Below are 22,958 nucleotides of genomic sequence, written 5' to 3' on the forward strand. Positions count from 1 at the left end.
ATCAGGAACGGTATGGCTCGATCAAAGCCCGGATCGTCGCTCAAATTTATCGGCGCAAGCGTGAAGGATTGATTTCACGATAATTTAGAGTTGCGGGATGATGGAAAAAAACAGGGGGCAAATCAATAACAAAAAAAAATATGAAAGCAAATAAATAAAAGGATAATAGGAAAATGCTTGAATTGACGCTTAAAATGAATTTCGGTCTAGAAAAGCAACACTGCTTCGCAGGACGGGGTAGTTTAAAAGAATAAAGCGAAAGGAATATGGCGGGTGCGATCATACCAGCACTAATGCACCGGATCCCATCAGAACTTCGAAATTAAGCGTGTTTGGGCGAGAGTAGTACTTGGATTGGTGACCCCCTGGGAAGTCCTCATGTTGCACCCCTCTCTTTTTTGTTTCGAAATCCAAATTTCCTATTCGTTCTTTATCCTGTAGTAATTTAGCTCCGTCGGAACGATTGCTTAATATTTTGCTTCTTGTCGAAGCGTGAAGGAGGATCTGAAGGCGCGAGACAAATCAGGAACGGTACGGCTCGATCAAAGCCCGGATCGTCGCTCAAATTTGTCGGCGCAAATGTATCACCGCAAGCGTGAATGATTGATTTCATGATAATTTAGAGTTGCGGGATGATGGAAAAAAACAGGGTGCAAATCAATAACAAAAAAATATAAAGTAAATAAATAAAAGGATAAGAGGAAAATGCTTCAATTGACGCTTAAAATGAATTCCGGTCTGGAAAAGCCACACTGCTTCGCTGGACGGGGTAGTTTAAAAGAATAAAGCGTAAGGAACGTTGTGGGTGCGATCATACCAGCACTAATGCACCGTATCCCATCAGAACTCCGAAGTTAAGCGTGCTTGGGCGTGAGCAGTATTAGGATGGGTGACCCCCTGGGAATTCCTCTTGTTGTACCCCTCTCTTTTTTGTTTCGAAATTCAAATTTTCTATTCGTTCTTTATCCTGTAGTAATTTAGGTCCTTCGGAACGATTGCTTTATATTTTGCTTCTTCTCGAAGCATGAAGGCGGATCTGAAGGCGCGAGACAAATCAGGAACGGTACGGCTCGATCAAAGCCCGGATCGTCGCTCAAATTTGTCGGCGCAAATGTATCAGCGCAAGCGTGAAGGATTGATTTCATGATAATTTAGAGTTGCGGGATGATGGAAAAAAACAGGGGGCAAATCAATAACAAAAAAAAAATATGAAAGCAAATAAATAAAAGGATAATAGGAAAATGCTTGAATTGACGCTTAAAATGAATTTCGGTCTAGAAAAGCCACACTGCTTCGCAGGACGTGGTAGTTTAAAAGAATAAAGCGAAAGGAACATGGCGGGTGCGATCAAACCAGCACTAATGCACCGGATCCCATCAGAACTCTGAAGTTAAGCATGCTTGGGCGAGAGTAGTACTAGGATGGGTGACCCCCTGGGAATTCCTCTTGTTGCCCCCCTCTCTTTTTTGTTTCGAAATTCAAATTTTCTATTCGTTCTTTATCCTGTAGTAATTTAGGTCCTTCGGAACGATTGCTTTATATTTTGCTTCTTCTCGAAGCATGAAGGCGGATCTGAAGGCGCGAGACAAATCAGGAACGGTACGGCTCGATCAAAGCCCGGATCGTCGCTCAAATTTGTCGGCGCAAATGTATCAGCGCAAGCGTGAAGGATTGATTTCATGATAATTTAGAGTTGCGGTATGATGGAAAAAAACAGGGGGCAAATCAATAACAAAAAAAAATATGAAAGCAAATAAATAAAAGGATAATAGGAAAATGCTTGAATTGACGCTTAAAATGAATTTCGGTCTAGAAAAGCCACACTGCTTCGCAGGACGGGGTAGTTTAAAAGAATAAAGCGAAAGGAATATGGCGGGTGCGATCATACCAGCACTAATGCACCGGATCCCATCAGAACATCGAAATTAAGCGTGTTTGGGCGAGAGTAGTACTTGGATTGGTGACCCCGTGGGAAGTCCTCGTGTTGCACCCCTCTCTTTTTTGTTTCGAAATCCAAATTTCCTATTCGTTCTTTATCCTGTAGTAATTTAGCTCCGTCGGAACGATTGCTTAATATTTTGCTTCTTGCCGAAGCGTGAAGGAGGATCTGAAGGCGCGAGACAAATCAGGAACGGTACGGCTCGATCAAAGCCCGGATCGTCGCTCAAATTTGTCGGCGCAAATGTATCACCGCAAGCGTGAAGGATTGATTTCATGATAATTTAGAGTTGCGGGATGATGGAAAAAAACAGGGTGCAAATCAATAACAAAAAAATATAAAGTAAATAAATAAAAGGATAAGAGGAAAATGCTTCAATTGACGCTTAAAATGAATTCCGGTCTAGAAAAACCACACTGCTTCGCTGGACGGGGTAGTTTAAAAGAATAAAGCGAAAGGAACGTTGTGGGTGCGATCATACCAGCACTAATGCACCGTATCCCATCAGAACTCCGAAGTTAAGCGTGCTTGGGCGTGAGCAGTATTAGGATGGGTGACCCCCTGGGAATTCCACTTGTTGCACCCCTCTCTTTTTTGTTTCGAAATTCAAATTTTCTATTCGTTCTTTATCCTGTAGTAATTTAGGTCCTTCGGAACGATTGCTTTATATTTTGCTTCTTCTCGAAGCATGAAGGCGCGAGACAAATCAGGAACGGTATGGCTCGATCAAAGCCCGGATCGTCGCTCAAATTTATCGGCGCAAGCGTGAAGGATTGATTTCACGATAATTTAGAGTTGCGGGATGATGGAAAAAAACAGGGGGCAAATCAATAACAAAAAAAAATAAGAAAGCAAATAAATAAAAGGATAATAGGAAAATGCTTGAATTGACGCTTAAAATGAATTTCGGTCTAGAAAAGCAACACTGCTTCGCAGGACGGGGTAGTTTAAAAGAATAAAGCGAAAGGAATATGGCGGGTGCGATCATACCAGCACTAATGCACCGGATCCCATCAGAACTTCGAAATTAAGCGTGTTTGGGCGAGAGTAGTACTTGGATTGGTGACCCCCTGGGAAGTCCTCATGTTGCACCCCTCTCTTTTTTGTTTCGAAATCCAAATTTCCTATTCGTTCTTTATCCTGTAGTAATTTAGCTCCGTCGGAACGATTGCTTAATATTTTGCTTCTTGTCGAAGCGTGAAGGAGGATCTGAAGGCGCGAGACAAATCAGGAACGGTACGGCTCGATCAAAGCCCGGATCGTCGCTCAAATTTGTCGGCGCAAATGTATCACCGCAAGCGTGAATGATTGATTTCATGATAATTTAGAGTTGCGGGATGATGGAAAAAAACAGGGTGCAAATCAATAACAAAAAAATATAAAGTAAATAAATAAAAGGATAAGAGGAAAATGCTTCAATTGACGCTTAAAATGAATTCCGGTCTGGAAAAGCCACACTGCTTCGCTGGACGGGGTAGTTTAAAAGAATAAAGCGTAAGGAACGTTGTGGGTGCGATCATACCAGCACTAATGCACCGTATCCCATCAGAACTCCGAAGTTAAGCGTGCTTGGGCGTGAGCAGTATTAGGATGGGTGACCCCCTGGGAATTCCTCTTGTTGTACCCCTCTCTTTTTTGTTTCGAAATTCAAATTTTCTATTCGTTCTTTATCCTGTAGTAATTTAGGTCCTTCGGAACGATTGCTTTATATTTTGCTTCTTCTCGAAGCATGAAGGCGGATCTGAAGGCGCGAGACAAATCAGGAACGGTACGGCTCGATCAAAGCCCGGATCGTCGCTCAAATTTGTCGGCGCAAATGTATCAGCGCAAGCGTGAAGGATTGATTTCATGATAATTTAGAGTTGCGGGATGATGGAAAAAAACAGGGGGCAAATCAATAACAAAAAAAAAATATGAAAGCAAATAAATAAAAGGATAATAGGAAAATGCTTGAATTGACGCTTAAAATGAATTTCGGTCTAGAAAAGCCACACTGCTTCGCAGGACGTGGTAGTTTAAAAGAATAAAGCGAAAGGAACATGGCGGGTGCGATCAAACCAGCACTAATGCACCGGATCCCATCAGAACTCTGAAGTTAAGCATGCTTGGGCGAGAGTAGTACTAGGATGGGTGACCCCCTGGGAATTCCTCTTGTTGCCCCCCTCTCTTTTTTGTTTCGAAATTCAAATTTTCTATTCGTTCTTTATCCTGTAGTAATTTAGGTCCTTCGGAACGATTGCTTTATATTTTGCTTCTTCTCGAAGCATGAAGGCGGATCTGAAGGCGCGAGACAAATCAGGAACGGTACGGCTCGATCAAAGCCCGGATCGTCGCTCAAATTTGTCGGCGCAAATGTATCAGCGCAAGCGTGAAGGATTGATTTCATGATAATTTAGAGTTGCGGTATGATGGAAAAAAACAGGGGGCAAATCAATAACAAAAAAAAATATGAAAGCAAATAAATAAAAGGATAATAGGAAAATGCTTGAATTGACGCTTAAAATGAATTTCGGTCTAGAAAAGCCACACTGCTTCGCAGGACGGGGTAGTTTAAAAGAATAAAGCGAAAGGAATATGGCGGGTGCGATCATACCAGCACTAATGCACCGGATCCCATCAGAACATCGAAATTAAGCGTGTTTGGGCGAGAGTAGTACTTGGATTGGTGACCCCGTGGGAAGTCCTCGTGTTGCACCCCTCTCTTTTTTGTTTCGAAATCCAAATTTCCTATTCGTTCTTTATCCTGTAGTAATTTAGCTCCGTCGGAACGATTGCTTAATATTTTGCTTCTTGCCGAAGCGTGAAGGAGGATCTGAAGGCGCGAGACAAATCAGGAACGGTACGGCTCGATCAAAGCCCGGATCGTCGCTCAAATTTGTCGGCGCAAATGTATCACCGCAAGCGTGAAGGATTGATTTCATGATAATTTAGAGTTGCGGGATGATGGAAAAAAACAGGGTGCAAATCAATAACAAAAAAATATAAAGTAAATAAATAAAAGGATAAGAGGAAAATGCTTCAATTGACGCTTAAAATGAATTCCGGTCTAGAAAAACCACACTGCTTCGCTGGACGGGGTAGTTTAAAAGAATAAAGCGAAAGGAACGTTGTGGGTGCGATCATACCAGCACTAATGCACCGTATCCCATCAGAACTCCGAAGTTAAGCGTGCTTGGGCGTGAGCAGTATTAGGATGGGTGACCCCCTGGGAATTCCACTTGTTGCACCCCTCTCTTTTTTGTTTCGAAATTCAAATTTTCTATTCGTTCTTTATCCTGTAGTAATTTAGGTCCTTCGGAACGATTGCTTTATATTTTGATTCTTCTCGAAACATGAAGGCGGATCTGAAGGCGCGAGACAAATCAGGAACGGTACGGCTCGATCAAAGCCCGGATCGCCGCTCAAATTTATCGGCGCAAATGTATCAGCGCAAGCGTGAAGGATTGATTTCATCATAATTTAGAGTTGCGGGATGATGGAAAAAAACAGGGGGCAAATCAATAACAAAAAAAAATATGAAAGCAAATAAATAAAAGGATAATAGGAAAATGCTTGAATTGACGCTTAAAATGAATTTCGGTCTAGAAAAGCAACACTGCTTCGCAGGACGGGGTAGTTTAAAAGAATAAAGCGAAAGGAATATGGCGGGTGCGATCATACCAGCACTAATGCACCGGATCCCATCAGAACTTCGAAATTAAGCGTGTTTGGGCGAGAGTAGTACTTGGATTGGTGACCCCCTGGGAAGTCCTCGTGTTGCACCCCTCTCTTTTTTGTTTCGAAATCCAAATTTCCTATTCGTTCTTTATCCTGTAGTAATTTAGCTCCGTCGGAACGATTGCTTAATATTTTGCTTCTTGTCGAAGCGTGAAGTAGGATCTGAAGGCGCGAGACAAATCAGGAACGGTACGGCTCGATCAAAGCCCGGATCGTCGCTCAAATTTGTCGGCGCAAATGTATCACCGCAAGCGTGAATGATCGATTTCATGATAATTTAGAGTTGCGTGATGATGGAAAAAAACAGGGTGCAAATCAATAAAAAAAAAATATATAAAGTAAACAAATAAAAGGATAAAAGGAAAATGTTTCAATTGACGCTTAAAATGAATTCCGGTCTAGAAAAGCCACACTGCTTCGCTGGACGGGGTAGTTTAAAAGAATAAAGCGTAAGGAACGTTGTGGGTGCGATTATACCAGCACTAATGCACCGTATCCCATCAGAACTCCGAAGTTAAGCGTGCTTGGGCGTGAGCAGTATTAGGATGGGTGACCCTCTGGGAATTCCTCTTGTTGCACCCCTCTCTTTTTTGTTTCGAAATTCAAATTTTCTATTCGTTCTTTATCCTGTAGTAATTTAGGTCCTTCGGAACGATTGCTTTATATTTTGCTTCTTCTCGAAGCATGAAGGCGCGAGACAAATCAGGAACGGTATGGCTCGATCAAAGCCCGGATCGTCGCTCAAATTTATCGGCGCAAATGTATCAGCGCAAGCGTGAAGGATTGATTTCACGATAATTTAGAGTTGCGGGATGATGGAAAAAAACAGGGGGCAAATCAATAACAAAAAAAAATATGAAAGCAAATAAATAAAAGGATAATAGGAAAATGCTTGAATTGACGCTTAAAATGAATTTCGGTCTAGAAAAGCAACACTGCTTCGCAGGACGGGGTAGTTTAAAAGAATAAAGCGAAAGGAATATGGCGGGTGCGATCATACCAGCACTAATGCACCGGATCCCATCAGAACTTCGAAATTAAGCGTGTTTGGGCGAGAGTAGTACTTGGATTGGTGACCCCCTGGGAAGTCCTCATGTTGCACCCCTCTCTTTTTTGTTTCGAAATCCAAATTTCCTATTCGTTCTTTATCCTGTAGTAATTTAGCTCCGTCGGAACGATTGCTTAATATTTTGCTTCTTGTCGAAGCGTGAAGGAGGATCTGAAGGCGCGAGACAAATCAGGAACGGTACGGCTCGATCAAAGCCCGGATCGTCGCTCAAATTTGTCGGCGCAAATGTATCACCGCAAGCGTGAATGATTGATTTCATGATAATTTAGAGTTGCGGGATGATGGAAAAAAACAGGGTGCAAATCAATAACAAAAAAATATAAAGTAAATAAATAAAAGGATAAGAGGAAAATGCTTCAATTGACGCTTAAAATGAATTCCGGTCTGGAAAAGCCACACTGCTTCGCTGGACGGGGTAGTTTAAAAGAATAAAGCGTAAGGAACGTTGTGGGTGCGATCATACCAGCACTAATGCACCGTATCCCATCAGAACTCCGAAGTTAAGCGTGCTTGGGCGTGAGCAGTATTAGGATGGGTGACCCCCTGGGAATTCCTCTTGTTGTACCCCTCTCTTTTTTGTTTCGAAATTCAAATTTTCTATTCGTTCTTTATCCTGTAGTAATTTAGGTCCTTCGGAACGATTGCTTTATATTTTGCTTCTTCTCGAAGCATGAAGGCGGATCTGAAGGCGCGAGACAAATCAGGAACGGTACGGCTCGATCAAAGCCCGGATCGTCGCTCAAATTTGTCGGCGCAAATGTATCAGCGCAAGCGTGAAGGATTGATTTCATGATAATTTAGAGTTGCGGGATGATGGAAAAAAACAGGGGGCAAATCAATAACAAAAAAAAAATATGAAAGCAAATAAATAAAAGGATAATAGGAAAATGCTTGAATTGACGCTTAAAATGAATTTCGGTCTAGAAAAGCCACACTGCTTCGCAGGACGTGGTAGTTTAAAAGAATAAAGCGAAAGGAACATGGCGGGTGCGATCAAACCAGCACTAATGCACCGGATCCCATCAGAACTCTGAAGTTAAGCATGCTTGGGCGAGAGTAGTACTAGGATGGGTGACCCCCTGGGAATTCCTCTTGTTGCCCCCCTCTCTTTTTTGTTTCGAAATTCAAATTTTCTATTCGTTCTTTATCCTGTAGTAATTTAGGTCCTTCGGAACGATTGCTTTATATTTTGCTTCTTCTCGAAGCATGAAGGCGGATCTGAAGGCGCGAGACAAATCAGGAACGGTACGGCTCGATCAAAGCCCGGATCGTCGCTCAAATTTGTCGGCGCAAATGTATCAGCGCAAGCGTGAAGGATTGATTTCATGATAATTTAGAGTTGCGGTATGATGGAAAAAAACAGGGGGCAAATCAATAACAAAAAAAAATATGAAAGCAAATAAATAAAAGGATAATAGGAAAATGCTTGAATTGACGCTTAAAATGAATTTCGGTCTAGAAAAGCCACACTGCTTCGCAGGACGGGGTAGTTTAAAAGAATAAAGCGAAAGGAATATGGCGGGTGCGATCATACCAGCACTAATGCACCGGATCCCATCAGAACATCGAAATTAAGCGTGTTTGGGCGAGAGTAGTACTTGGATTGGTGACCCCGTGGGAAGTCCTCGTGTTGCACCCCTCTCTTTTTTGTTTCGAAATCCAAATTTCCTATTCGTTCTTTATCCTGTAGTAATTTAGCTCCGTCGGAACGATTGCTTAATATTTTGCTTCTTGCCGAAGCGTGAAGGAGGATCTGAAGGCGCGAGACAAATCAGGAACGGTACGGCTCGATCAAAGCCCGGATCGTCGCTCAAATTTGTCGGCGCAAATGTATCACCGCAAGCGTGAAGGATTGATTTCATGATAATTTAGAGTTGCGGGATGATGGAAAAAAACAGGGTGCAAATCAATAACAAAAAAATATAAAGTAAATAAATAAAAGGATAAGAGGAAAATGCTTCAATTGACGCTTAAAATGAATTCCGGTCTAGAAAAACCACACTGCTTCGCTGGACGGGGTAGTTTAAAAGAATAAAGCGAAAGGAACGTTGTGGGTGCGATCATACCAGCACTAATGCACCGTATCCCATCAGAACTCCGAAGTTAAGCGTGCTTGGGCGTGAGCAGTATTAGGATGGGTGACCCCCTGGGAATTCCACTTGTTGCACCCCTCTCTTTTTTGTTTCGAAATTCAAATTTTCTATTCGTTCTTTATCCTGTAGTAATTTAGGTCCTTCGGAACGATTGCTTTATATTTTGATTCTTCTCGAAACATGAAGGCGGATCTGAAGGCGCGAGACAAATCAGGAACGGTACGGCTCGATCAAAGCCCGGATCGCCGCTCAAATTTATCGGCGCAAATGTATCAGCGCAAGCGTGAAGGATTGATTTCATCATAATTTAGAGTTGCGGGATGATGGAAAAAAACAGGGGGCAAATCAATAACAAAAAAAAATATGAAAACAAATAAATAAAAGGATAATAGGAAAATGCTTGAATTGACGCTTAAAATGAATTTCGGTCTAGAAAAGCAACACTGCTTCGCAGGACGGGGTAGTTTAAAAGAATAAAGCGAAAGGAATATGGCGGGTGCGATCATACCAGCACTAATGCACCGGATCCCATCAGAACTTCGAAATTAAGCGTGTTTGGGCGAGAGTAGTACTTGGATTGGTGACCCCCTGGGAAGTCCTCGTGTTGCACCCCTCTCTTTTTTGTTTCGAAATCCAAATTTCCTATTCGTTCTTTATCCTGTAGTAATTTAGCTCCGTCGGAACGATTGCTTAATATTTTGCTTCTTGTCGAAGCGTGAAGTAGGATCTGAAGGCGCGAGACAAATCAGGAACGGTACGGCTCGATCAAAGCCCGGATCGTCGCTCAAATTTGTCGGCGCAAATGTATCAGTGCAAGCGTGAAGGATTGATTTCATGATAATTTAGAGTTGCGGGATGATGGAAAAAAACAGGGGGCAAATCAATAACAAAAAAAAATATGAAAGCAAATAAATAAAAGGATAATAGGAAAATGCTTGAATTGACTCTTAAAATGAATTTCGGTCTAGAAAAGCCACACTGCTTCGCAGGACGGGGTAGTTTAAAAGAATAAAGCGAAAGGAATATGGCGGGTGCGATCATACCAGCACTAATGCACCGGATCCCATCAGAACATCGAAATTAAGCGTGTTTGGGCGAGAGTAGTACTTGGATTGGTGACCCCGTGGGAAGTCCTCGTGTTGCACCCCTCTCTTTTTTGTTTCGAAATCCAAATTTCCTATTCGTTCTTTATCCTGTAGTAATTTAGCTCCGTCGGAACGATTGCTTAATATTTTGCTTCTTGCCGAAGCGTGAAGGAGGATCTGAAGGCGCGAGACAAATCAGGAACGGTACGGCTCGATCAAAGCCCGGATCGTCGCTCAAATTTGTCGGCGCAAATGTATCACCGCAAGCGTGAAGGATTGATTTCATGATAATTTAGAGTTGCGGGATGATGGAAAAAAACAGGGTGCAAATCAATAACAAAAAAATATAAAGTAAATAAATAAAAGGATAAGAGGAAAATGCTTCAATTGACGCTTAAAATGAATTCCGGTCTAGAAAAACCACACTGCTTCGCTGGACGGGGTAGTTTAAAAGAATAAAGCGAAAGGAACGTTGTGGGTGCGATCATACCAGCACTAATGCACCGTATCCCATCAGAACTCCGAAGTTAAGCGTGCTTGGGCGTGAGCAGTATTAGGATGGGTGACCCCCTGGGAATTCCACTTGTTGCACCCCTCTCTTTTTTGTTTCGAAATTCAAATTTTCTATTCGTTCTTTATCCTGTAGTAATTTAGGTCCTTCGGAACGATTGCTTTATATTTTGATTCTTCTCGAAACATGAAGGCGGATCTGAAGGCGCGAGACAAATCAGGAACGGTACGGCTCGATCAAAGCCCGGATCGCCGCTCAAATTTATCGGCGCAAATGTATCAGCGCAAGCGTGAAGGATTGATTTCATCATAATTTAGAGTTGCGGGATGATGGAAAAAAACAGGGGGCAAATCAATAACAAAAAAAAATATGAAAGCAAATAAATAAAAGGATAATAGGAAAATGCTTGAATTGACGCTTAAAATGAATTTCGGTCTAGAAAAGCAACACTGCTTCGCAGGACGGGGTAGTTTAAAAGAATAAAGCGAAAGGAATATGGCGGGTGCGATCATACCAGCACTAATGCACCGGATCCCATCAGAACTTCGAAATTAAGCGTGTTTGGGCGAGAGTAGTACTTGGATTGGTGACCCCCTGGGAAGTCCTCGTGTTGCACCCCTCTCTTTTTTGTTTCGAAATCCAAATTTCCTATTCGTTCTTTATCCTGTAGTAATTTAGCTCCGTCGGAACGATTGCTTAATATTTTGCTTCTTGTCGAAGCGTGAAGTAGGATCTGAAGGCGCGAGACAAATCAGGAACGGTACGGCTCGATCAAAGCCCGGATCGTCGCTCAAATTTGTCGGCGCAAATGTATCACCGCAAGCGTGAATGATCGATTTCATGATAATTTAGAGTTGCGTGATGATGGAAAAAAACAGGGTGCAAATCAATAAAAAAAAAATATATAAAGTAAACAAATAAAAGGATAAAAGGAAAATGTTTCAATTGACGCTTAAAATGAATTCCGGTCTAGAAAAGCCACACTGCTTCGCTGGACGGGGTAGTTTAAAAGAATAAAGCGTAAGGAACGTTGTGGGTGCGATTATACCAGCACTAATGCACCGTATCCCATCAGAACTCCGAAGTTAAGCGTGCTTGGGCGTGAGCAGTATTAGGATGGGTGACCCTCTGGGAATTCCTCTTGTTGCACCCCTCTCTTTTTTGTTTCGAAATTCAAATTTTCTATTCGTTCTTTATCCTGTAGTAATTTAGGTCCTTCGGAACGATTGCTTTATATTTTGCTTCTTCTCGAAGCATGAAGGCGCGAGACAAATCAGGAACGGTATGGCTCGATCAAAGCCCGGATCGTCGCTCAAATTTATCGGCGCAAATGTATCAGCGCAAGCGTGAAGGATTGATTTCACGATAATTTAGAGTTGCGGGATGATGGAAAAAAACAGGGGGCAAATCAATAACAAAAAAAAATATGAAAGCAAATAAATAAAAGGATAATAGGAAAATGCTTGAATTGACGCTTAAAATGAATTTCGGTCTAGAAAAGCAACACTGCTTCGCAGGACGGGGTAGTTTAAAAGAATAAAGCGAAAGGAATATGGCGGGTGCGATCATACCAGCACTAATGCACCGGATCCCATCAGAACTTCGAAATTAAGCGTGTTTGGGCGAGAGTAGTACTTGGATTGGTGACCCCCTGGGAAGTCCTCATGTTGCACCCCTCTCTTTTTTGTTTCGAAATCCAAATTTCCTATTCGTTCTTTATCCTGTAGTAATTTAGCTCCGTCGGAACGATTGCTTAATATTTTGCTTCTTGTCGAAGCGTGAAGGAGGATCTGAAGGCGCGAGACAAATCAGGAACGGTACGGCTCGATCAAAGCCCGGATCGTCGCTCAAATTTGTCGGCGCAAATGTATCACCGCAAGCGTGAATGATTGATTTCATGATAATTTAGAGTTGCGGGATGATGGAAAAAAACAGGGTGCAAATCAATAACAAAAAAATATAAAGTAAATAAATAAAAGGATAAGAGGAAAATGCTTCAATTGACGCTTAAAATGAATTCCGGTCTGGAAAAGCCACACTGTTTCGCTGGACGGGGTAGTTTAAAAGAATAAAGCGTAAGGAACGTTGTGGGTGCGATCATACCAGCACTAATGCACCGTATCCCATCAGAACTCCGAAGTTAAGCGTGCTTGGGCGTGAGCAGTATTAGGATGGGTGACCCCCTGGGAATTCCTCTTGTTGTACCCCTCTCTTTTTTGTTTCGAAATTCAAATTTTCTATTCGTTCTTTATCCTGTAGTAATTTAGGTCCTTCGGAACGATTGCTTTATATTTTGCTTCTTCTCGAAGCATGAAGGCGGATCTGAAGGCGCGAGACAAATCAGGAACGGTACGGCTCGATCAAAGCCCGGATCGTCGCTCAAATTTGTCGGCGCAAATGTATCAGCGCAAGCGTGAAGGATTGATTTCATGATAATTTAGAGTTGCGGGATGATGGAAAAAAACAGGGGGCAAATCAATAACAAAAAAAAAATATGAAAGCAAATAAATAAAAGGATAATAGGAAAATGCTTGAATTGACGCTTAAAATGAATTTCGGTCTAGAAAAGCCACACTGCTTCGCAGGACGTGGTAGTTTAAAAGAATAAAGCGAAAGGAACATGGCGGGTGCGATCAAACCAGCACTAATGCACCGGATCCCATCAGAACTCTGAAGTTAAGCATGCTTGGGCGAGAGTAGTACTAGGATGGGTGACCCCCTGGGAATTCCTCTTGTTGCCCCCCTCTCTTTTTTGTTTCGAAATTCAAATTTTCTATTCGTTCTTTATCCTGTAGTAATTTAGGTCCTTCGGAACGATTGCTTTATATTTTGCTTCTTCTCGAAGCATGAAGGCGGATCTGAAGGCGCGAGACAAATCAGGAACGGTACGGCTCGATCAAAGCCCGGATCGTCGCTCAAATTTGTCGGCGCAAATGTATCAGCGCAAGCGTGAAGGATTGATTTCATGATAATTTAGAGTTGCGGTATGATGGAAAAAAACAGGGGGCAAATCAATAACAAAAAAAAATATGAAAGCAAATAAATAAAAGGATAATAGGAAAATGCTTGAATTGACGCTTAAAATGAATTTCGGTCTAGAAAAGCCACACTGCTTCGCAGGACGGGGTAGTTTAAAAGAATAAAGCGAAAGGAATATGGCGGGTGCGATCATACCAGCACTAATGCACCGGATCCCATCAGAACATCGAAATTAAGCGTGTTTGGGCGAGAGTAGTACTTGGATTGGTGACCCCGTGGGAAGTCCTCGTGTTGCACCCCTCTCTTTTTTGTTTCGAAATCCAAATTTCCTATTCGTTCTTTATCCTGTAGTAATTTAGCTCCGTCGGAACGATTGCTTAATATTTTGCTTCTTGCCGAAGCGTGAAGGAGGATCTGAAGGCGCGAGACAAATCAGGAACGGTACGGCTCGATCAAAGCCCGGATCGTCGCTCAAATTTGTCGGCGCAAATGTATCACCGCAAGCGTGAAGGATTGATTTCATGATAATTTAGAGTTGCGGGATGATGGAAAAAAACAGGGTGCAAATCAATAACAAAAAAATATAAAGTAAATAAATAAAAGGATAAGAGGAAAATGCTTCAATTGACGCTTAAAATGAATTCCGGTCTAGAAAAACCACACTGCTTCGCTGGACGGGGTAGTTTAAAAGAATAAAGCGAAAGGAACGTTGTGGGTGCGATCATACCAGCACTAATGCACCGTATCCCATCAGAACTCCGAAGTTAAGCGTGCTTGGGCGTGAGCAGTATTAGGATGGGTGACCCCCTGGGAATTCCACTTGTTGCACCCCTCTCTTTTTTGTTTCGAAATTCAAATTTTCTATTCGTTCTTTATCCTGTAGTAATTTAGGTCCTTCGGAACGATTGCTTTATATTTTGCTTCTTCTCGAAGCATGAAGGCGGATCTGAAGGCGCGAGAGAAATCAGGAACGGTACGGCTCGATCAAAGCCCGGATCGTCGCTCAAATTTGTCGGCGCAAATGTATCAGCGCAAGCGTGAAGGATTGATTTCATGATAATTTAGAGTTGCGGTATGATGGAAAAAAACAGGGGGCAAATCAATAACAAAAAAAAATATGAAAGCAAATAAATAAAAGGATAATAGGAAAATGCTTGAATTGACGCTTAAAATGAATTTCGGTCTAGAAAAGCCACACTGCTTCGCAGGACGGGGTAGTTTAAAAGAATAAAGCGAAAGGAATATGGCGGGTGCGATCATACCAGCACTAATGCACCGGATCCCATCAGAACATCGAAATTAAGCGTGTTTGGGCGAGAGTAGTACTTGGATTGGTGACCCCGTGGGAAGTCCTCGTGTTGCACCCCTCTCTTTTTTGTTTCGAAATCCAAATTTCCTATTCGTTCTTTATCCTGTAGTAATTTAGCTCCGTCGGAACGATTGCTTAATATTTTGCTTCTTGTCGAAGCGTGAAGTAGGATCTGAAGGCGCGAGACAAATCAGGAACGGTACGGCTCGATCAAAGCCCGGATCGTCGCTCAAATTTGTCGGCGCAAATGTATCACCGCAAGCGTGAATGATCGATTTCATGATAATTTAGAGTTGCGTGATGATGGAAAAAAACAGGGTGCAAATCAATAAAAAAAAAATATATAAAGTAAACAAATAAAAGGATAAAAGGAAAATGTTTCAATTGACGCTTAAAATGAATTCCGGTCTAGAAAAGCCACACTGCTTCGCTGGACGGGGTAGTTTAAAAGAATAAAGCGTAAGGAACGTTGTGGGTGCGATTATACCAGCACTAATGCACCGTATCCCATCAGAACTCCGAAGTTAAGCGTGCTTGGGCGTGAGCAGTATTAGGATGGGTGACCCCCTGGGAATTCCTCTTGTTGCACCCCTTTCTTTTTTGTTTCGAAATTCAAATTTTCTTTTCGTTCTTTATCTTGTAGTAATTTAGGTCCTTCGGAACGATTGCTTTATATTTTGCTTCTTCTCAAAGCATGAAGGCGGATCTGAAGGCGCGAGAGAAATCAGGAACGATACGGCTCGATCAAAGCCCGGATCATCGCTCAAATTTGTCGGCGCAAATGTATCAGCGCTACCGTGATGGATTGATTTCATGACAATTTATTGTTGCGCGATGAGGGAAAAAAACAGGGTGCAAATCAATAACAAAAAAAAATATGAAAGCAATAAACAAAACGATAAGAGAAAAATGCTTGAATTGACGCTCAAAATGAATTTCGGTCTAGAAAAGCCACACTGCTTCGCAGGACGGGGTAGTTTAAAAGAATAAAGCGAAAGGAACATGGCGGGTGCGATCATACCAGCACTAATGCACCGGATCCCATCAGAACTCCGAAGTTAAGCATGCTTGGGCGAGCGTAGTGCTAGGATGGGTGACCCCCTGGGAATTCCTCTTGTTGCACCCCTCTCTTTTTTGTTTCGAAATTCAAATTTTCTATTCGTTCTTTATCCTGTAGTAATTTAGCTCCGTCGGAACGATTGCTTAATATTTTGCTTCTTGTCGAAGCGTGAAGGAGGATCTGAAGGCGCGAGACAAATCAGGAACGGTACGGCTCGATCAAAGCCCGGATCGTCGCTCAAATTTGTCGGCGCAAATGTATCAGCGCAAGCGTGAAGGATTGATTTCATGATAATTTAGAGTTGCGGGATGATGGAAAAAAACAGGGGGCAAATCAATAACAAAAAAAAATATGAAAGCAAATAAATAAAAGGATAATAGGAAAATACTTGAATTGACGCTTAAAATGAATTTCGGTCTAGAAAAGCCACACTGCTTCGCAGGACGGGGTAGTTTAAAAGAATGAAGCGAAAGGAATATGGCGGGTGCGATCATACCAGCACTAATGCACCGGATCCCATCAGAACTTCTAAATTAAGCGTGTTTGGGCGAGAGTAGTACTTGGATTGGTGACCCCCTGGGAAGTCCTCGTGTTGCACCCCTCTCTTTTTTGTTTCGAAATTCAAATTTTCTATTCGTTCTTTATCCTGTAGTAATTTAGGTCCTTCGGAACGATTGCTTTATATTTTGCTTCTTGTCGAAGCGTGAAGGAGGATCTGAAGGCGCGAGACAAATCAGGAACGGTACGGCTCGATCAAAGCCCGGATCGTCGCTCAAATTTGTCGGCGCAAATGTATCAGTGCAAGCGTGAAGGATTGATTTCATGATAATTTAGAGTTGCGGGATGATGGAAAAAAACAGGGGGCAAATCAATAACAAAAAAAAATATGAAAGCAAATAAATAAAAGGATAATAGGAAAATGCTTGAATTGACTCTTAAAATGAATTTCGGTCTAGAAAAGCCACACTGCTTCGCAGGACGGGGTAGTTTAAAAGAATAAAGCAAAAGGAATATGGCTGGTGCGATCATACCAGCACTAATGCACCGGATCCCATCAGAACTTCGAAATTAAGCGTGTTTGGGCGAGAGTAGTACTTGGATTGGTGACCCCCTGGGAAGTCCTCGTGTTGCACCCCTCTCTTTTTTGTTTCGAAATCCAAATTTCCTATTCGTTCTTTATCCTGTAGTAATTTAGCTCCGTCGGAACGATTGCTTAATATTTTGCTTCTTGTCGAAGCGTGAAGGAGGATCTGAAGGCGCGAGACAAATCAGGAACGGTACGGCTCGATCAAAGCCCGGATCGTCGCTCAAATTTGTCGGCGCAAATGTATCACCGCAAGCGTGAATGATTGATTTCATGATAATTTAGAGTTGCGGGATGATGGAAAAAAACAGGGTGCAAATCAATAAAAAAAAATATATATATAAAGTAAATAAATAAAAGGATAAAAGGAAAATGCTTCAATTGACGCTTAAAATGAATTCCGGTCTAGAAAAGCCACACTGCTTCGCTGGACGGGGTAGTTTAAAAGAATAAAGCGTAAGGAACGTTGTGGGTGCGATCATACCAGCACTAATGCACCGTATCCCATCAGAACTCCGAAGTTAAGCGTGCTTGGGCGTGAGCAGTATTAGGATGGGTGACCCCCTGGGAATTCCTCTTGTTGCACCCCTCTCTTTTTTGTTTCGAAATTCAAATTTTCTATTCGTTCTTTATCCTGTAGTAATTTAGGTCCTTCGGAACGATTGCATTATATTTTGCTTCTTCTCGAAGCATGAAGGCGGATCTGAAGGCGCGAGACAAATCAGGAACGGTACGGCTCGATCAAAGCCCGGATCGTCGCTCAAATTTGTCGGCGCAAATGTATCAGCGCAAGCGTGAAGGATTGATTTCATGATAATTTAGAGTTGCGGGATGATGGAAAAAAACAGGGGGCAAATCAATAACAAAAAAAAATATGAAAGCAAATAAATAAAAGGATAATAGGAAAATGCTTGAATTGACGCTTAAAATGAATTTCGGTCTAGAAAAGCCACACTGCTTCGCAGGACGGGGTAGTTTAAAAGAACAAAGCGAAAGGAATATGGCGGGTGCGATCATACCAGCACTAATGCACCGGATCCCATCAGAACATCGAAATTAAGCGTGTTTGGGCGAGAGTAGTACTTGGATTGGTAACCCCGTGGGAAGTCCTCGTGTTGCACCCCTCTCTTTTTTGTTTCGAAATCCAAATTTCCTATTCGTTCTTTATCCTGTAGTAATTTAGCTCCGTCGGAACGATTGCTTAATATTTTGCTTCTTGTCGAAGCGTGAAGGAGGTTCTGAAGGCGCGAGACAAATCAGGAACGGTACGGCTCGATCAAAGCCCGGATCGTCGCTCAAATTTGTCGGCGCAAATGTATCAGCGCAAGCGTGAAGGATTGATTTCATGATAATTTAGAGTTGCGGGATGATGGAAAAAAACAGGGTGCAAATCAATAACAAAAAAATATAAAGTAAATAAATAAAAGGATAAGAGGAAAATGCTTCAATTGACGCTTAAAATGAATTCCGGTCTGGAAAAGCCACACTGCTTCGCTGGACGGGGTAGTTTAAAAGAATAAAGCGAAAGGAACGTTGTGGGTGCGATCATACCAGCACTAATGCACCGTATCCCATCAGAACTCCGAAGTTAAGCGTGCTTGGGCGTGAGCAGTATTAGGATGGGTGACCCTCTGGGAATTCCTCTTGTTGCACCCCTCTCTTTTTTGTTTCGAAATCCAAATTTCCTATTCGTTCTTTATCCTGTAGTAATTTAGCTCCGTCGGAACGATTGCTTAATATTTTGCTTCTTGTCGAAGCGTGAAGGAGGATCTGAAGGCGCGAGACAAATCAGGAACGGTACGGCTAGATCAAAGCCCGGATCGTCGCTCAAATTTGTCGGGGCAAATGTATCAGTGCAAGCGTGAAGGATTGATTTCATGATAATTTAGAGTTGCGGGATGATGGAAAAAAACAGGGGGCAAATCAATAACAAAAAAAAATATGAAAGCAAATAAATAAAAGGATAATAGGAAAATGCTTGAATTGACGCTTAAAATGAATTTCGGTCTAGAAAAGCCACACTGCTTCGCAGGACGGGGTAGTTTAAAAGAATAAAGCGAAAGGAATATGGCTGGTGCGATCATACCAGCACTAATGCACCGGATCCCATCAGAACTTCGAAATTAAGCGTGTTTGGGCGAGAGTAGTACTTGGATTGGTGACCCCCTGGGAAGTCCTCGTGTTGCACCCCTCTCTTTTTTGTTTCGAAATCCAAATTTCCTATTCGTTCTTTATCCTGTAGTAATTTAGCTCCGTCGGAACGATTGCTTAATATTTTGCTTCTTGTCGAAGCGTGAAGGAGGATCTGAAGGCGCGAGACAAATCAGGAACGGTACGGCTCGATCAAAGCCCGGATCGTCGCTCAAATTTGTCGGCGCAAATGTATCACCGCAAGCGTGAATGATTGATTTCATGATAATTTAGAGTTGCGGGATGATGGAAAAAAACAGGGTGCAAATCAATAAAAAAAAATATATATAAAGTAAATAAATAAAAGGATAAAAGGAAAATGCTTCAATTGACGCTTAAAATGAATTCCGGTCTAGAAAAGCCACACTGCTTCGCTGGACGGGGTAGTTTAAAAGAATAAAGCGTAAGGAACGTTGTGGGTGCGATCATACCAGCACTAATGCACCGTATCCCATCAGAACTCCGAAGTTAAGCGTGCTTGGGCGTGAGCAGTATTAGGATGGGTGACCCCCTGGGAATTCCTCTTGTTGCACCCCTCTCTTTTTTGTTTCGAAATTCAAATTTTCTATTCGTTCTTTATCCTGTAGTAATTTAGGTCCTTCGGAACGATTGCTTTATATTTTGCTTCTTCTCGAAGCATGAAGGCGGATCTGAAGGCGCGAGACAAATCAGGAACGGTACGGCTCGATCAAAGCCCGGATCGTCGCTCAAATTTGTCGGCGCAAATGTATCAGCGCAAGCGTGAAGGATTGATTTCATGATAATTTAGAGTTGCGGGATGATGGAAAAAAACAGGGGGCAAATCAATAACAAAAAAAAATATGAAAGCAAATAAATAAAAGGATAATAGGAAAATGCTTGAATTGACGCTTAAAATGAATTTCGGTCTAGAAAAGCCACACTGCTTCGCAGGACGGGGTAGTTTAAAAGAATAAAGCGAAAGGAATATGGCGGGTGCGATCATACCAGCACTAATGCACCGGATCCCATCAGAACATCGAAATTAAGCGTGTTTGGGCGAGAGTAGTACTTGGATTGGTAACCCCGTGGGAAGTCCTCGTGTTGCACCCCTCTCTTTTTTGTTTCGAAATCCAAATTTCCTATTCGTTCTTTATCCTGTAGTAATTTAGCTCCGTCGGAACGATTGCTTAATATTTTGCTTCTTGTCGAAGCGTGAAGGAGGATCTGAAGGCGCGAGACAAATCAGGAACGGTACGGCTCGATCAAAGCCCGGATCGTCGCTCAAATTTGTCGGCGCAAATGTATCAGCGCAAGCGTGAAGGATTGATTTCATGATAATTTAGAGTTGCGGGATGATGGAAAAAAACAGGGTGCAAATCAATAACAAAAAAATATAAAGTAAATGAATAAAAGGATAAGAGGAAAATGCTTCAATTGACGCTTAAAATGAATTTCGGTCTGGAAAAGCCACACTGCTTCGCAGGACGGGGTAGTTTAAAAGAACAAAGCGAAAGGAATATGGCGGGTGCGATCATACCAGCACTAATGCACCGGATCCCATCAGAACATCGAAATTAAGCGTGTTTGGGCGAGAGTAGTACTTGGATTGGTAACCCCGTGGGAAGTCCTCGTGTTGCACCCCTCTCTTTTTTGTTTCGAAATCCAAATTTCCTATTCGTTCTTTATCCTGTAGTAATTTAGCTCCGTCGGAACGATTGCTTAATATTTTGCTTCTTGTCGAAGCGTGAAGGAGGATCTGAAGGCGCGAGACAAATCAGGAACGGTACGGCTCGATCAAAGCCCGGATCGTCGTTCAAATTTGTCGGCGCAAATGTATCAGCGCAAGCGTGAAGGATTGATTTCATGATAATTTAGAGTTGCGGGATGATGTAAAAAAACAGGGTGCAAATCAATAACAAAAAAATATAAAGTAAATAAATAAAAGGATAAGCGGAAAATGCTTCAATTGACGCTTAAAATGAATTCCGGTCTGGAAAAGCCACACTGCTTCGCTGGACGGGGTAGTTTAAAAGAATAAAGCGAAAGGAACGTTGTGGGTGCGATCATACCAGCACTAATGCACCGTATCCCATCAGAACTCCGAAGTTAAGCGTGCTTGGGCGTGAGCAGTATTAGGATGGGTGACCCTCTGGGAATTCCTCTTGTTGCACCCCTCTCTTTTTTGTTTCGAAATCCAAATTTCCTATTCGTTCTTTATCCTGTAGTAATTTAGCTCCGTCGGAACGATTGCTTAATATTTTGCTTCTTGTCGAAGCGTGAAGGAGGATCTGAAGGCGCGAGACAAATCAGGAACGGTACGGCTAGATCAAAGCCCGGATCGTCGCTCAAATTTGTCGGGGCAAATGTATCAGTGCAAGCGTGAAGGATTGATTTCATGATAATTTAGAGTTGCGGGATGATGGAAAAAAACAGGGGGCAAATCAATAACAAAAAAAAATATGAAAGCAAATAAATAAAAGGATAATAGGAAAATGCTTGAATTGACGCTTAAAATGAATTTCGGTCTAGAAAAGCCACACTGCTTCGCAGGACGGGGTAGTTTAAAAGAATAAAGCGAAAGGAATATGGCTGGTGCGATCATACCAGCACTAATGCACCGGATCCCATCAGAACTTCGAAATTAAGCGTGTTTGGGCGAGAGTAGTACTTGGATTGGTGACCCCCTGGGAAGTCCTCGTGTTGCACCCCTCTCTTTTTTGTTTCGAAATCCAAATTTCCTATTCGTTCTTTATCCTGTAGTAATTTAGCTCCGTCGGAACGATTGCTTAATATTTTGCTTCTTGTCGAAGCGTGAAGGAGGATCTGAAGGCGCGAGACAAATCAGGAACGGTACGGCTCGATCAAAGCCCGGATCGTCGCTCAAATTGTCGGCGCAAATGTATCACCGCAAGCGTGAATGATTGATTTCATGATAATTTAGAGTTGCGGGATGATGGAAAAAAACAGGGTGCAAATCAATAAAAAAATATATATATAAAGTAAATAAATAAAAGGATAAAAGGAAAATGCTTCAATTGACGCTTAAAATGAATTCCGGTCTAGAAAAGCCACACTGCTTCGCTGGACGGGGTAGTTTAAAAGAATAAAGCGTAAGGAACGTTGTGGGTGCGATCATACCAGCATTAATGCACCGTATCCCATCAGAACTCCGAAGTTAAGCGTGCTTGGGCGTGAGCAGTATTAGGATGGGTGACCCCCTGGGAATTCCTCTTGTTGCACCCCTCTCTTTTTTGTTTCGAAATCCAAATTTCCTATTCGTTCTTTATCCTGTAGTAATTTAGCTCCGTCGGAACGATTGCTTAATATTTTGCTTCTTGTCGAAGCGTGAAGGAGGATCTGAAGGCGCGAGACAAATCAGGAACGGTACGGCTAGATCAAAGCCCGGATCGTCGCTCAAATTTGTCGGGGCAAATGTATCAGTGCAAGCGTGAAGGATTGATTTCATGATAATTTAGAGTTGCGGGATGATGGAAAAAAACAGGGGGCAAATCAATAACAAAAAAAAATATAAAAGCAAATAAATAAAAGGATAATAGGAAAATGCTTGAATTGACGCTTAAAATGAATTTCGGTCTAGAAAAGCCACACTGCTTCGCAGGACGGGGTAGTTTAAAAGAATAAAGCGAAAGGAATATGGCTGGTGCGATCATACCAGCACTAATGCACCGGATCCCATCAGAACTTCGAAATTAAGCGTGTTTGGGCGAGAGTAGTACTTGGATTGGTGACCCCCTGGGAAGTCCTCGTGTTGCACCCCTCTCTTTTTTGTTTCGAAATCCAAATTTCCTATTCGTTCTTTATCCTGTAGTAATTTAGCTCCGTCGGAACGATTGCTTAATATTTTGCTTCTTGTCGAAGCGTGAAGGAGGATCTGAAGGCGCGAGACAAATCAGGAACGGTACGGCTCGATCAAAGCCCGGATCGTCGCTCAAATTGTCGG

At 42.3% G+C, this 22,958-nt stretch overlaps 43 non-coding genes across 43 annotated transcripts; all 43 read left to right on the plus strand.

The window, feature by feature from the left end:
• Positions 1 to 271: 271 nt before the first annotated feature.
• LOC140024419 (5S ribosomal RNA) lies at positions 272 to 390 on the plus strand. Its single transcript, XR_011828392.1, has one exon. It is a non-coding gene; the product is annotated as a 5S ribosomal RNA (ribosomal RNA).
• Positions 391 to 803: 413 nt separating this feature from the next.
• LOC140024327 (5S ribosomal RNA) lies at positions 804 to 922 on the plus strand. Its single transcript, XR_011828300.1, has one exon. It is a non-coding gene; the product is annotated as a 5S ribosomal RNA (ribosomal RNA).
• Positions 923 to 1,339: 417 nt separating this feature from the next.
• LOC140023607 (5S ribosomal RNA) lies at positions 1,340 to 1,458 on the plus strand. Its single transcript, XR_011827576.1, has one exon. It is a non-coding gene; the product is annotated as a 5S ribosomal RNA (ribosomal RNA).
• Positions 1,459 to 1,874: 416 nt separating this feature from the next.
• LOC140024765 (5S ribosomal RNA) lies at positions 1,875 to 1,993 on the plus strand. Its single transcript, XR_011828741.1, has one exon. It is a non-coding gene; the product is annotated as a 5S ribosomal RNA (ribosomal RNA).
• Positions 1,994 to 2,406: 413 nt separating this feature from the next.
• Positions 2,407 to 2,525, plus strand: LOC140023382 (5S ribosomal RNA). The gene has a single exon (XR_011827352.1). It is a non-coding gene; the product is annotated as a 5S ribosomal RNA (ribosomal RNA).
• A 390-nt stretch (positions 2,526 to 2,915) lies between these two features.
• On the plus strand, positions 2,916 to 3,034 carry LOC140024420 (5S ribosomal RNA). Its single transcript, XR_011828393.1, has one exon. It is a non-coding gene; the product is annotated as a 5S ribosomal RNA (ribosomal RNA).
• A 413-nt stretch (positions 3,035 to 3,447) lies between these two features.
• On the plus strand, positions 3,448 to 3,566 carry LOC140024328 (5S ribosomal RNA). The gene has a single exon (XR_011828301.1). It is a non-coding gene; the product is annotated as a 5S ribosomal RNA (ribosomal RNA).
• A 417-nt stretch (positions 3,567 to 3,983) lies between these two features.
• On the plus strand, positions 3,984 to 4,102 carry LOC140023608 (5S ribosomal RNA). The gene has a single exon (XR_011827577.1). It is a non-coding gene; the product is annotated as a 5S ribosomal RNA (ribosomal RNA).
• Positions 4,103 to 4,518: 416 nt separating this feature from the next.
• Positions 4,519 to 4,637, plus strand: LOC140024766 (5S ribosomal RNA). The gene has a single exon (XR_011828742.1). It is a non-coding gene; the product is annotated as a 5S ribosomal RNA (ribosomal RNA).
• Positions 4,638 to 5,050: 413 nt separating this feature from the next.
• Positions 5,051 to 5,169, plus strand: LOC140023384 (5S ribosomal RNA). Its single transcript, XR_011827353.1, has one exon. It is a non-coding gene; the product is annotated as a 5S ribosomal RNA (ribosomal RNA).
• A 416-nt stretch (positions 5,170 to 5,585) lies between these two features.
• LOC140022865 (5S ribosomal RNA) lies at positions 5,586 to 5,704 on the plus strand. Its single transcript, XR_011826843.1, has one exon. It is a non-coding gene; the product is annotated as a 5S ribosomal RNA (ribosomal RNA).
• A 415-nt stretch (positions 5,705 to 6,119) lies between these two features.
• On the plus strand, positions 6,120 to 6,238 carry LOC140024155 (5S ribosomal RNA). The gene has a single exon (XR_011828127.1). It is a non-coding gene; the product is annotated as a 5S ribosomal RNA (ribosomal RNA).
• Positions 6,239 to 6,642: 404 nt separating this feature from the next.
• LOC140024421 (5S ribosomal RNA) lies at positions 6,643 to 6,761 on the plus strand. The gene has a single exon (XR_011828394.1). It is a non-coding gene; the product is annotated as a 5S ribosomal RNA (ribosomal RNA).
• Positions 6,762 to 7,174: 413 nt separating this feature from the next.
• On the plus strand, positions 7,175 to 7,293 carry LOC140024329 (5S ribosomal RNA). The gene has a single exon (XR_011828302.1). It is a non-coding gene; the product is annotated as a 5S ribosomal RNA (ribosomal RNA).
• Positions 7,294 to 7,710: 417 nt separating this feature from the next.
• On the plus strand, positions 7,711 to 7,829 carry LOC140023609 (5S ribosomal RNA). The gene has a single exon (XR_011827578.1). It is a non-coding gene; the product is annotated as a 5S ribosomal RNA (ribosomal RNA).
• A 416-nt stretch (positions 7,830 to 8,245) lies between these two features.
• Positions 8,246 to 8,364, plus strand: LOC140024767 (5S ribosomal RNA). Its single transcript, XR_011828743.1, has one exon. It is a non-coding gene; the product is annotated as a 5S ribosomal RNA (ribosomal RNA).
• Positions 8,365 to 8,777: 413 nt separating this feature from the next.
• On the plus strand, positions 8,778 to 8,896 carry LOC140023386 (5S ribosomal RNA). Its single transcript, XR_011827355.1, has one exon. It is a non-coding gene; the product is annotated as a 5S ribosomal RNA (ribosomal RNA).
• A 416-nt stretch (positions 8,897 to 9,312) lies between these two features.
• LOC140022866 (5S ribosomal RNA) lies at positions 9,313 to 9,431 on the plus strand. The gene has a single exon (XR_011826844.1). It is a non-coding gene; the product is annotated as a 5S ribosomal RNA (ribosomal RNA).
• A 416-nt stretch (positions 9,432 to 9,847) lies between these two features.
• LOC140024768 (5S ribosomal RNA) lies at positions 9,848 to 9,966 on the plus strand. Its single transcript, XR_011828744.1, has one exon. It is a non-coding gene; the product is annotated as a 5S ribosomal RNA (ribosomal RNA).
• A 413-nt stretch (positions 9,967 to 10,379) lies between these two features.
• LOC140023387 (5S ribosomal RNA) lies at positions 10,380 to 10,498 on the plus strand. The gene has a single exon (XR_011827356.1). It is a non-coding gene; the product is annotated as a 5S ribosomal RNA (ribosomal RNA).
• A 416-nt stretch (positions 10,499 to 10,914) lies between these two features.
• Positions 10,915 to 11,033, plus strand: LOC140022867 (5S ribosomal RNA). The gene has a single exon (XR_011826845.1). It is a non-coding gene; the product is annotated as a 5S ribosomal RNA (ribosomal RNA).
• A 415-nt stretch (positions 11,034 to 11,448) lies between these two features.
• LOC140024156 (5S ribosomal RNA) lies at positions 11,449 to 11,567 on the plus strand. The gene has a single exon (XR_011828128.1). It is a non-coding gene; the product is annotated as a 5S ribosomal RNA (ribosomal RNA).
• A 404-nt stretch (positions 11,568 to 11,971) lies between these two features.
• Positions 11,972 to 12,090, plus strand: LOC140024422 (5S ribosomal RNA). The gene has a single exon (XR_011828395.1). It is a non-coding gene; the product is annotated as a 5S ribosomal RNA (ribosomal RNA).
• Positions 12,091 to 12,503: 413 nt separating this feature from the next.
• On the plus strand, positions 12,504 to 12,622 carry LOC140024330 (5S ribosomal RNA). Its single transcript, XR_011828303.1, has one exon. It is a non-coding gene; the product is annotated as a 5S ribosomal RNA (ribosomal RNA).
• Positions 12,623 to 13,039: 417 nt separating this feature from the next.
• LOC140023611 (5S ribosomal RNA) lies at positions 13,040 to 13,158 on the plus strand. The gene has a single exon (XR_011827580.1). It is a non-coding gene; the product is annotated as a 5S ribosomal RNA (ribosomal RNA).
• Positions 13,159 to 13,574: 416 nt separating this feature from the next.
• LOC140024769 (5S ribosomal RNA) lies at positions 13,575 to 13,693 on the plus strand. The gene has a single exon (XR_011828745.1). It is a non-coding gene; the product is annotated as a 5S ribosomal RNA (ribosomal RNA).
• Positions 13,694 to 14,106: 413 nt separating this feature from the next.
• LOC140023388 (5S ribosomal RNA) lies at positions 14,107 to 14,225 on the plus strand. Its single transcript, XR_011827357.1, has one exon. It is a non-coding gene; the product is annotated as a 5S ribosomal RNA (ribosomal RNA).
• Positions 14,226 to 14,641: 416 nt separating this feature from the next.
• On the plus strand, positions 14,642 to 14,760 carry LOC140024770 (5S ribosomal RNA). The gene has a single exon (XR_011828746.1). It is a non-coding gene; the product is annotated as a 5S ribosomal RNA (ribosomal RNA).
• Positions 14,761 to 15,175: 415 nt separating this feature from the next.
• On the plus strand, positions 15,176 to 15,294 carry LOC140023928 (5S ribosomal RNA). The gene has a single exon (XR_011827895.1). It is a non-coding gene; the product is annotated as a 5S ribosomal RNA (ribosomal RNA).
• A 415-nt stretch (positions 15,295 to 15,709) lies between these two features.
• On the plus strand, positions 15,710 to 15,828 carry LOC140022043 (5S ribosomal RNA). Its single transcript, XR_011826025.1, has one exon. It is a non-coding gene; the product is annotated as a 5S ribosomal RNA (ribosomal RNA).
• Positions 15,829 to 16,244: 416 nt separating this feature from the next.
• Positions 16,245 to 16,363, plus strand: LOC140024396 (5S ribosomal RNA). The gene has a single exon (XR_011828369.1). It is a non-coding gene; the product is annotated as a 5S ribosomal RNA (ribosomal RNA).
• Positions 16,364 to 16,779: 416 nt separating this feature from the next.
• On the plus strand, positions 16,780 to 16,898 carry LOC140023896 (5S ribosomal RNA). The gene has a single exon (XR_011827862.1). It is a non-coding gene; the product is annotated as a 5S ribosomal RNA (ribosomal RNA).
• A 418-nt stretch (positions 16,899 to 17,316) lies between these two features.
• LOC140023513 (5S ribosomal RNA) lies at positions 17,317 to 17,435 on the plus strand. The gene has a single exon (XR_011827481.1). It is a non-coding gene; the product is annotated as a 5S ribosomal RNA (ribosomal RNA).
• Positions 17,436 to 17,851: 416 nt separating this feature from the next.
• On the plus strand, positions 17,852 to 17,970 carry LOC140024940 (5S ribosomal RNA). The gene has a single exon (XR_011828916.1). It is a non-coding gene; the product is annotated as a 5S ribosomal RNA (ribosomal RNA).
• Positions 17,971 to 18,383: 413 nt separating this feature from the next.
• On the plus strand, positions 18,384 to 18,502 carry LOC140023792 (5S ribosomal RNA). The gene has a single exon (XR_011827758.1). It is a non-coding gene; the product is annotated as a 5S ribosomal RNA (ribosomal RNA).
• A 416-nt stretch (positions 18,503 to 18,918) lies between these two features.
• Positions 18,919 to 19,037, plus strand: LOC140023897 (5S ribosomal RNA). The gene has a single exon (XR_011827863.1). It is a non-coding gene; the product is annotated as a 5S ribosomal RNA (ribosomal RNA).
• A 416-nt stretch (positions 19,038 to 19,453) lies between these two features.
• On the plus strand, positions 19,454 to 19,572 carry LOC140023514 (5S ribosomal RNA). The gene has a single exon (XR_011827482.1). It is a non-coding gene; the product is annotated as a 5S ribosomal RNA (ribosomal RNA).
• A 416-nt stretch (positions 19,573 to 19,988) lies between these two features.
• On the plus strand, positions 19,989 to 20,107 carry LOC140024941 (5S ribosomal RNA). Its single transcript, XR_011828917.1, has one exon. It is a non-coding gene; the product is annotated as a 5S ribosomal RNA (ribosomal RNA).
• Positions 20,108 to 20,520: 413 nt separating this feature from the next.
• On the plus strand, positions 20,521 to 20,639 carry LOC140024942 (5S ribosomal RNA). The gene has a single exon (XR_011828918.1). It is a non-coding gene; the product is annotated as a 5S ribosomal RNA (ribosomal RNA).
• A 413-nt stretch (positions 20,640 to 21,052) lies between these two features.
• Positions 21,053 to 21,171, plus strand: LOC140023793 (5S ribosomal RNA). Its single transcript, XR_011827759.1, has one exon. It is a non-coding gene; the product is annotated as a 5S ribosomal RNA (ribosomal RNA).
• Positions 21,172 to 21,587: 416 nt separating this feature from the next.
• On the plus strand, positions 21,588 to 21,706 carry LOC140023898 (5S ribosomal RNA). The gene has a single exon (XR_011827864.1). It is a non-coding gene; the product is annotated as a 5S ribosomal RNA (ribosomal RNA).
• A 415-nt stretch (positions 21,707 to 22,121) lies between these two features.
• LOC140023935 (5S ribosomal RNA) lies at positions 22,122 to 22,240 on the plus strand. Its single transcript, XR_011827901.1, has one exon. It is a non-coding gene; the product is annotated as a 5S ribosomal RNA (ribosomal RNA).
• Positions 22,241 to 22,656: 416 nt separating this feature from the next.
• LOC140023899 (5S ribosomal RNA) lies at positions 22,657 to 22,775 on the plus strand. Its single transcript, XR_011827865.1, has one exon. It is a non-coding gene; the product is annotated as a 5S ribosomal RNA (ribosomal RNA).
• The last annotated feature ends 183 nt before the right edge of the window (positions 22,776 to 22,958 follow it).

This window comes from Coffea arabica, chromosome 11e (genome assembly GCF_036785885.1).
Source record: "Coffea arabica cultivar ET-39 chromosome 11e, Coffea Arabica ET-39 HiFi, whole genome shotgun sequence".
Taxonomy (NCBI): Eukaryota; Viridiplantae; Streptophyta; class Magnoliopsida; order Gentianales; family Rubiaceae; genus Coffea; species Coffea arabica.